Source organism: Periplaneta americana, chromosome 3 (genome assembly GCF_040183065.1).
Source record: "Periplaneta americana isolate PAMFEO1 chromosome 3, P.americana_PAMFEO1_priV1, whole genome shotgun sequence".
NCBI lineage: Eukaryota > Metazoa > Arthropoda > Insecta > Blattodea > Blattidae > Periplaneta > Periplaneta americana.
Window position 1 is genome coordinate 101,788,530 of NC_091119.1, and position 11,420 is coordinate 101,799,949.

The window sequence follows — 11,420 nt, forward strand, 5'->3', positions numbered from 1 at the left end:
GTGCAAAACGTTTATGAAACAGAATTTAGTCGGTTAATAAAATTGTTTTCATGACTGCAATACTATTACTTAATATTATTACTTAATATTATTACTGTGTTTATGAAACAGGCCTGCACTTGCTATAATTATATTTTCGTCTGCCTTTATAGCGAATAATCAGCGAATGTGAATGTTTTCTGACAATTTGCTGATGATTTGTACGTCGCTTCAAACAGCGAACGAACAACGAAGTTTTGCTTCATCATTCGTTCGTTGTTCGTTCGCTAAGTGTGTACGCACCTTTGAAGAACAGATATAAGCTACAGTAAAACCATAATACTGTGCTCGAAATTTATACTTCGTCTTATCTGTGGAAATATACGCCTTCTAAAAATTTAACACATGATAGAAAAACATTTAAAGCTTTACATACAATAGGACAATATATACAAGCATAAAAAGATTTAAGACAATACTGGGTGTTCAGTTCAAAATGTGTCTTGGCTCGCTGTATGCCTTCATGTGGCTAGCTGATGAGCCTAGAGAATTCAATCTTCCTACACTTCCGCAGCTCAGGTGTATAATCTAAGAGGCAAAGAAGATGGCTAGCAAGTACAGCGTTCATTCTGAAGAGTACGTGCCGATACATACGGTAACGCCAGTAGTGGCAGGAATGTGAACTGTTTGGAAATACGTACTGTCGGGATATGGGGAGAGGGTTAAGACGATTACTTACGTATTTGTTTACATTAACTTCGACGGTCAACATGGACACGGAGCATTTGATTTGTGTTGTGGAATGTTACCGTACGCAACCGATGATAACAAATACCCTGCGTACGACTTGCCGGCGCAAAACACAGTTCGAAAGAGGTTATGGTAGCACACAGACAGTACAGACCGCCATCTGTTGCTACGACGTTCAAGTTATACAGTACACGTTCTCAAGTTCAGATTGAAGAACGCCTTAAATAATAGGCAACTTCTCTAACATTTAAGCTGAAACTCGCTTCAAATCGGTGACCCAACAACAGTGACGTCATGACACACTTTGAAATGAACACCCAGTATTTAAGAATTTGGCACAGTAAAACAATGTTCATGTACAGTTTTGGTATAGAAAGTCGATCATTCTTTCTTTTTTCGAAGCAAACAAATCAATCACAGTTTTATTAAAATTAGCAATGTTGCTAATCATGCTTTTTTCAATAGAAAGCATTGCTAATGCACTTAACTTTCCTTCGGTCATGGTACTTCTTAGAAAGGTCTTTATCATTTTTAAGGTTGAGAAGCATCTCTCGGCCTCAGAAGTTGTCATAGAAATTGTAATAACAATGAGCAATAGCTTGTAAGTCTCTGAAAATGTATATTGTAAGTTATTTTCTACGAGAAATTGCAAAAGACTGACAGCGCCACTCATATTCCTAAAATCCGATCTTCTGTAGATAATCTGCAATTCTGTTTTAAGGCGATCCTTTTCCAGAAGTTCATAAACATCTATTATTTCTTCAATTAGTTCATAAGGGAAGTGTTTCTCATATTGTTGAAATTTTTTGGCATCAAAGAGACACAAGGCAGAAAAGTGAGCAGTAAAAGAAAATCTTCTTTTTGCTTGATTTGCATTGTTGTCGCAGACTTCCTTAGCTGCCACAGTCTTATTAATGTAAGTAGACCTATTTTCTTCTTCTTTTTTTTTTTTTGTTGGCACCTCCACATTCTCAACTTCCATGCTTACTGCCTCCATTCCCTCTCTTTCCTTCTGCATTGCAACAACATAAACTGGCACAGATACGTAGACGACATACTAAAACTATACAAAGGAAACAAAAGACAGATTGAAAACCTACACAAACACATAAAAAAAAAATACACCCGAAACTACACTACACTAATGTAAGTAGACCTATTTTCTTCTTTTTTTTTTTGTTGGCACCTCCACATTCTCAACTTCCATGCTTACTGCCTCCATTCCCTCTCTTTCCTTCTGCATTGCAACAGCATAAACTGGCACAGATACGCAGACGACATACTAAAACTATACAAAGGAAACAAAAGACAGATTGAAAACCTACACAAACACATAAAAAAAAAAATACACCCGAAACTACACTATACACTAGAAACAGAGAACAACAAATCCATAAATTTCTGAGACATCGCAATAACAAATACAGACAACAAACACAAGTTCAAAATATACAGGAAACCCACTACCATGGTAACACATACACAACACCTCCAATCATCCCACACAATACAAACACACAGCATTCCGATCCATGATACACAGACTCATCAACATTCCTATGAACTAGCAGGACTATAAGTAAGAAATACACACTATCAAATACGTGGCATAGGAAAATGGATACAACCCCAACATAATAGACAACATCATAAGAAAGACTAAATGCAAACAACACTAACATATGAAAACATGAACACATACAAAACTGCATCATCATTCAAGGAACTAGAATACAACATAGATCTATGGCGAATCCTCGGCCTCATCTCGCCAAATATCATCTCGCTATCACCAATCTCATCGATGCTAAATAACCTAGTAGTTGATACAGCGTCGTTAAATAACCAACTAAAATAAAAAATAAAATACAACATAGAACACAGAACACACTACAAAAACATCTTAACACACAGACAAGACATCACAAATAAATACAACTTAACAAGAGTTTACAAACTATCATGCAACAGCAGTAACGACTTCTACATTGGACAGACTGGAAGATCATTTCAAACACGTTACAAAGAACATATCACAGCCTTACCAAACTACACAACAATTCAATCTACGCAGAACACAACACAAACTCCAACCACAGCTACAGCAACATAGACAAAGACATGAAAATACTACACATCCAGCCAGAAACTTGACGTCCACACCTGTGGAGTAACGGTCAGCGCGTCTGGCCGTGAAACTAGGTCGTCCGGGTTCGAATCCCGGTCGGGGCAAGTTACCTAGTTGAGTTTTTTCAGGGGTTTTCCCTCAACTCAATACGAGTAAATACTGGGTAACTTTCGGTGCTGGACCCCGGACTCATTTCACCGGCATTATCACCTTCATTTCATTCAGATGCTAAATAACCTAGATGTTGATACAGCGTCGTAAAATAACCCAATAAAAAAAAAAGAAACTTGACACCCTAACAATATGAAATTTATAAGCATACAAAAACAGACCCACACAACATCCTGAACACTCAACTCAATTTCAAAACACACACAATCACGAACACATCCCACCACAACAGGAAACCAGAAGATAGCGCAGGATTTCCACTAGACTTTGGACAATGAAGCACAAGACTTCGAAACTAGTCAAGCAAGGTAAATCCTAAAAATTAACACAGTAAGGAAGTCGGAAATTTAATCATAATTAATAAGACATGTGAAACCAGTTTTAATGTATGGCAGTGAAGTTCTTATATCAATACAACTTAACGAAACAGAACCAAGCTAAGAGGATAATTACATGTAGTGTTAAATCTGCCCCCACGCAAATAAGTACTGACGATATACGTACAATAAGGTTAAAAAAGAATGGGCTGATGACACATGTCTGAGTTCCAGGAACAGAACAGTGCGCATGTAAGTGTGCTGCATTTTGTTCTAAAACAACTGAAGAGTGAAATGGCAATAAAATTGATAAATACTAAATCTATCAAAATGGGGTACAAAATTTACCAAAACGAAGATGAATGAGAAAGCTACGTAATACGCCAGATTAAAGTATGAGCCATTGTAGCATAGGTGGCTTAAACATGGGTCTAAACGAGATAGCATTGGTTGTAGGAGGTTCGAATCTCTTAGTGTTTTACATTACAAAATTACCATGTCGATTGAATATTTAGTACATAGCACAACCCGTCCCCTGGGCAACACTACTGTCTTAATAAAACTGTCTGCATTTATATCTCATTTATAGCTTTTAAAAATATGTTTAACTACAACATTAAAACATGTTACCATTGTAAACATTAATTTTGTTCTATTTCTTTTAATAATGGCTATACTCAAGTGATACTGTTTACCATTCTTCAGTTTAGCTTTGTTTTGTTTACCTATATTCTTCACAGGGAGTGTTGACAACATTTGAAAGCCAATTTTCATAAATAATAAAACAATATTTGAAATAATAATAAAAAGTAGAGTGATATGTTATAATAATATATAACATATTGAATGATCGTCCACCTCTGCTTCAGCATGTGGACGTGAGGCCAGCAGCCGGCTGGTCGGTCTTGGCCCTTCATGGGCTATAGTGCAATGGATTTACTTTACTTAATATATAACATATTATATTGATATTTCATATTCTTCATCAGTTATATGTCAGCCGATACCTGCAGCCGTTTAGGTTCTTGAAGCCCCTTTTTGGGCAGACATGATATTGCAAACATTAATTGGGGCCTACATATCGAATTAAACCATAAAATTTTGCATGGGGACTAGAGAAGGATAGTTCGTCTTTTTATTTAGATACATATTAAAATTATTTTACTTTAATATGTGTTTTGAATATTAACTCCAGAAATAAATTGTATTTTCGTCCAAAAACACCCGTGACACGAAGTTTTTACAACTCTCATAATGTTGGATCATTCACGTCTTACAAATGTGTTATGACAAGAGAAGAGAATTCTATTACAATGAGACAATCTTCACTCAGCGATTATGTGGCTTGGTCTGCGACATTTCTCAACAAGTAGAAATAATATCATTATCAACATCGTCATATTTTACGACACGGATTAAGTAAAATTATTTCAGTTTCAAAGTGGTTTAATATTTGTCTGATCAGCGTTTTCTTGGACGCCCTATGTTTCTCCTTTCAACTGGTTTGTAATAAAGCAGTTTACTTTATATACTTTATATGGTACTCCAGGATTCTATTCATTCTACGTGTTGTCTCCATTTATTATTGTAATCTTCTGTTTATTGAGATATAATTATAATTTCCCTATGTAGCATGGCTGTACTTATATAATTAATATCACATAAAATTATTAATTTCTGCAAAGTATAAGAGTCTGGGAAATTATTATTATTATTATTATTATTGTTATTATTATTATTATTATTATTGTTATTATCGCTATTATCACGGTTGTCATTATCATCGTTATCATTATTACTACTATTATTATTATTATTATTATTATTATTATTATTATTATTATTACTATTATTATTAAGGTGATATGGTGAACAAATGAAACTGACTATAAATGTATGTATGTATATATTTGTATGTATATATTTGTCTTGTCTTTAAGCAATATACCTTTCGGTGAGGAGGCACTTCACAATATTAGCATACAGTGCCGTCTCACCGTTTTACACGCCTCTCGTACAAGTCAATTAGGACATTACTTTGTTTAAATTTCTTATTGCAATTCTTCCACTAGTCTTTTTTTGTCTGTCATCAATTCATCCCCTATTTTACTCCTAATCATCATTATACCAAAAATACTGTAACCCCCTCCTGTATGACACATTTCCCCTCACTCTACATCTCTAATTATTTGCACTTTTCACTACTCACTTTTCCACATTGCTACTTTTTAGATCTTAGTTTTCTTTTCTCACGATTTATTTCCCCTTCACACCATTTCCTTAAGTCATACTGTTTTTTCACCTTCTTTTCCCCTCTCCCTTCATCACTGCTCCCTGAACTATCTCCTACTTGCATTACTCTGCTTCTCGTCAGCCTCGATTTAGATCTTAGTTCCTTCACCCGCTTCGGAATTGCTCCCATCTGATGTCCACTATTTCCATTCGCTTGCATTGAGGTCTTGTTCTGCTCAGCTTGTTGAATGCCAGTTTGCGTCACTTCTGTTTCATCAGTTGACATCACTGCCTGCTTTCCGGAGATCGTCACTGAGTTTGATACGTTTGCATTTTTCTCGTGTACACTCACAATACTTGTGTCACTAACCTCGCCTTTAGCTACGATATTCTTGATTTTTTTCTTTCAAAATTTTTCTGTTCCTTTCCTTTTCTTCTGAGCCTACAATCGGTTCCTTTAATGTTACTAAGCACTCCTCTACACTAAAAACCAAATTGTTTATCTTAATTTTGTCCTTGATGAGTTTCGCGAATTGTCCATTATTACGTGCTGCTTTAAGAAAAGGGATTAGAACTCTTCTTCTACTTCTCACTTCGTAGCTCCAGTCGTCATCTATTCTGATCGTTGTGTTCCCTAGCATTCTTCTATTCTTCATAATCCTCTCCTTCGTAACCACACTCTTAAATTTTACTAATATTGGCCTAGCTTGTTCTGAATGTTGTACTTGCTTTTTTCCCCATTCTAAATGCTTCCTGTAATTGTCCATCGCTCACGTCCATACCAAAACACTCCCAACACACTCCTAATATCTTCTCATATGTATCGATACTCTGTTCTCTATCTTTTTCTTCCATACCGAAAAATAACAAGTTTTTTCTCCTCTTTTCCTCTTCAAATTGATCCCATTTGCTTTTCAGAATTTCGTTTTCCAGTTGAATTTCTTCCATCTTCTTCCTTAGCTCTGCCATGCTCTCCTTCATTACCATTAGGTCTTGTTTCACTGTACTGTCCTCCATTTCACTATTACGCACACTTATTCACCAGTTTACACAGGTCAACGCCTCTACTACACGTTACTATCTCCTGACTTGCACAAAGCAAACCGACTTCCTCTGCAACTTGCTTAAGACTCCATGAAACTGACTATAAATGTTGTTTACTCATATTTGATGTGCTTCTGATTTTCAAAAAAGCAAATAAACTATTAATTTTGTACACAGGCTAGGTCGTGCCTAATAATAGCCCACAATGATACTTGCATAACTAAGTTTATTAACAAATTCCACTAACATTTGTCATTAAAAATATAAAATAATACAATACGAGAAAATCAACTCTACCAGGAAGCGAACTTACACCTCTGGTTTCGAAATCAGAAACATTATCCCAATGCCACACCACCTCGTTGCAAGTGCTGCATTGCAGATGGGTCGCTGTCAAAGACTCAACCGGAACAAACAACACAGCATTGCCTTCGAACAAAATGAGTTTGCTTGTGTGAGCCTGACTTAAAAACGTTACATTTAAACTGCCAATTGTACCTATTAAATACGAACTTGAGAAACAAAGTCTTATTTTGTTTGAGAAATTAAAACGAATTCCAAAGAATGCTTACTAGGAGGAACTACAAAAATTCTGAAGGAAACTCAAAACACAATCTGGCTTCTTCCAGAATATTTAAAAATTACGAAGTAAATACAATGTACAAACAACTGAAAATATAGAAAAACTTCTATTCCCAGAAATTAAATGTGAAAATGAACTGATACAATACATCACTGCAAAACATGACATTGACCAATCAGTATTAAAATCATTAGCTATTGAAACCATATGTACAAGATATCCAAAATCTGAATGGCTTCATATTTGTACAGATGGATCTCTGCTTGACAAACACAGTAACGCTGGAGCAGGAATCTAAGTGACTTTTTTAGCTTTTACGTATCTCTTGGAACAATGTCCACTCATTATGATGGTGAATTAGAAGCAATCAATAGAGCCCTGAAACAGCTTTCCATCACATACATAAATTTAACAAAGCAGTTATACTTAGTGATTGTAAATCTGGACTCCAAGCACGAACATCGAGTCCTCCAGAAAACAGACTAGTAAGAGAAATTCTTTCTGCTCTTAAAATGTTACAACGGCTTCGTAAAGAGGTAGTTTTTCAATCAATACCCTCACACTGTGGAACAGTAGCTAATGAGAAGGCTGACTTCCTAGCCAAAAAAGGAACAAACATGAGACAAACTCGAAATAATATGAGTACAATCTCCTTTCATACCTCAAAAGTCAGGATCAAACACACAGTCCAGTCCTTATCTCCTTTCATACCTCAAAAGTCAGGATCAAACACACAGTCCAGTCCTTTTGTAAACAGGAATCCCTGAAGAAAAGCGATGCAAACCTTGGAATATTCTGCTAGACAGTAATAACATCCCAGATTTGCCACGATAAAAAGGGCTATAGTTATATTTCGCTTAATCACCTCTCATTTGCATTGGATTAATATTTACCAGTATCCACAGTGCACACTGCACCCTCTGTAGAAATCAAAACTCCATCATGGAATAAACAACATTTGCTACAATGCCCAGCAATAAAGAAAATAAATGCTGATTTATCACCACAGCCCACCATATATTATTGGGAGAATCAGAGAAATCCAAGATCCTTAGCATTGGTTAACAACAATAACAGTATTCAGTATTCATATTGTAAATTTGTGTACGTTACCCTGTTTAATATGAAAGCTGGAATAATCTTACTCTTGTGCATTCCAGAAAAAGCACAGTTAAAGTTACGGCACTTTTCATTTCCAGGTATGATCCATTAAAGTTACACGAAAATGCTAAGCAGACAGAACAGGCACTACAAAGAGTGAACAGCCCATCTCAACAATATCGTAATAAAAATACGCGCATTCTCATATGCACTGAGTACTTATTCTTCTCAAAATTCTTTCTTGGAGTGAGTCTTGTTGGGAGTCCACCTGTATGTAGCCAACAATTTCGCACGAATGTCCACAAGTAGCATACGAGTATATACAGGGGCTCTTGTTTACTGCACATGCGCAGTGTGCTGTAAGCAAAACTTATACAATAAGAGAGCTCCAAATTTGTTTTCCATATCTGTACATACTCGTATATCTGTGGTTGACACTTTTGTATGTGGTTTGTAACACCTGGGGCTATTCCACAAAGATATGGTGTTGTAAATTACAAATTACTGATGAAAGATGTTGTAAAGTATGGAGTTGTATCTTTCTGTTCCACGAAAGAATTAAAGTGTATTGTACATTACCAATGAACCGCTACTAATGAGTCATATCAATAAACATACTATGTCATAACATGAAGCAACTGGTTATCTTCGTATTTCATTAATCGAATTCAGTTATGTTTGTCTCTTTAATTGTAATGTATTTTAAGGTTGGTTATAGAGCAAAGATTCGTAGATTCTATGAATTTCGTAACACTGCAATGTTATTTATTTTAGTTTACTTCTTTAATAATGAAAAATTTACTTCCTTATTATCATCATGTTCCTCTGTGATCCACACATAATGCTCCTTGATAGTTCGATAGTTTCCCATATTAGCACTGTACTAGGGACAGAAGAAATAGGCGGGAATGGCGAACCCCTCATTCACTACCCCGACTCTATACCCCTCAGAACCTGCTGGGTGTATGGTCCTGTGCCAAATAACTTACTCCTCCATTCACACTTTTTGCATTATAGGAAAACTTAAAAGAACAAATGAAATAATAACGTGATTTCTAGTAATTGCAAATACCTGATTTACTGAATATTGTTGTTTTGTTTAGTCAACTGTCCAAACACTGGTCTCAAACTCATAAGTGACAACAATGAGGCATCACTAATGAGGTAACTAAGCCAGGAGATAATGGGTTATGGTGGCCAGTTCCTCCTTTGCATACATTGCTGAATAGTAACATATTACACTAATCAGACTTTAGATTATATTATCATTTATAATATTTTGCAAGTTAGCCATTTCACAAATGTAATAATTATCATCATGTAATGTGAACGTAATACGAGAAATCAAATATTTAGCATTAAACACAATTATTAGTATTTTGTTTTTATGTGTTTTCAGAATATTGTATTGAAATAGTAACTACTAAATAAAGTTTATACAGTTGTCGACTTTGTGAATCATGAGGAAATTAAGAATTAAAGTGCAAAAAAGTAATATATTTTTCTGTGTGTAAAAAATATACACGTTATTGTAACATGAACGAATATCATAATAAAAAATACTTATGTATTAGAAGCACACTTAAGAATGGCTTAGCTTAACAAAAGAAATAACACAATAAATATGACTAAAAATTGTTCTGTACAGATTCTCTTAACTGATGTAGAGATACACCACACTCCTAAGCAGTGGCTGTCTGTGTTGACACTTTTAATGTCGTCACAAACTTTAAGTTCTTTCAAGAAACAACAAACTTGATAAATAACGCCTTTAGCATGACTTCTGATATCAGGGCTCCACTGAGACATGACAGTGATTGCCTGGATAATTAGTATTTCAAAATACTGTTTATTGTGTTATTATGATATATTTTTTCGAACAAGCTCTAACATAGTAATATCACAGACGAGCACTTGTCAACAACTAGCAGCAACAGGAAGGTCTCTTTGTTCAGGTCATAAACCGCTGGGGAAAGTGTGGAGTGAGTAGTTTCCGCACAAGACCAAAAACCCGCCTATTTCTTCTGCCTTTACTATAATAACGATCTTCACCCTCAAACTTAATTGTTGCGAAATTACAAACACTGCAAAGTTATTGAAATGGCGTCAAAGGAGATGAAATTGTTTCTTTTGAAGGAAATAGGAGCAAGAAAAGAAGATATTCTATAGCACATATTTATCAAAATATATCTTAATATTATGAAATAAATATAATTAAATCGCATTAGTACATGTAATGTATTAGTCTCCTAATACTTGACAATTCACTAGTAAGTTAAATATACTAGTACTTTTGTGGAACACAATCAGGAAACTTCATTGGTAATTTGTAAGTATGGAGTGGTAAAATACTACTGTAGAGGAGTCTTTTGTGGAATAGAAACTCTAGTACGTTCACTACTTACTAGAGAATTTATTTGTAATGTACAACACCATACCTTTGTGGAATAGGCCCCTGGTGTTGCCGAAACTCCAAAAGACATAAAACCCTATAAGGAAGAACTTAGGCTACTGCATGCAAGTTATCAAAAATCTCTACAAACTAACTTCAAGAATTAAGGAGAAATGCCCGTTGAAGACATTATGAAAATGCAATAATTTGACATGAATATTTCTCAAAGCAAAAACCCTATATTTCTAGAGGTAAACAATATTAAACCCTCAGTTTGCTGCTATTGCAATGCGGATCATGAATATTGTTGGAGTAATAGTTCATGCTAATTCAATTATTTGACCTAATAAAGAAGATAAAAGCCGCAAGGTCTTACCTTGCTGGCGAAATGTTTAGTCCACCATCATTACTTCTCTTCGGCCGGGTTAGTCTCACTCCATGGGCTGCATGTCAATCTCGGTGTCACTGCATGGGCTCCTGCTGTTCCCAGAACATTTCAGAAAGTGGAATAATAAATGGTAACATTTTAATCGACAATGGTGAAGTTTTAAGGGCTATAAATGCCGTAATTTGGCTCACTTTCCAAAAAAATAAAGATTGATGCATTAAATTAATCTTATTCCTGAATGAGTGGATTCTATGTTACATTCAGAGTTCACTTTCTCTGAAAATTTTCTCTGTCACAGATAGATCTCCCTATAGACCTAAAATACTGCAAGAAAC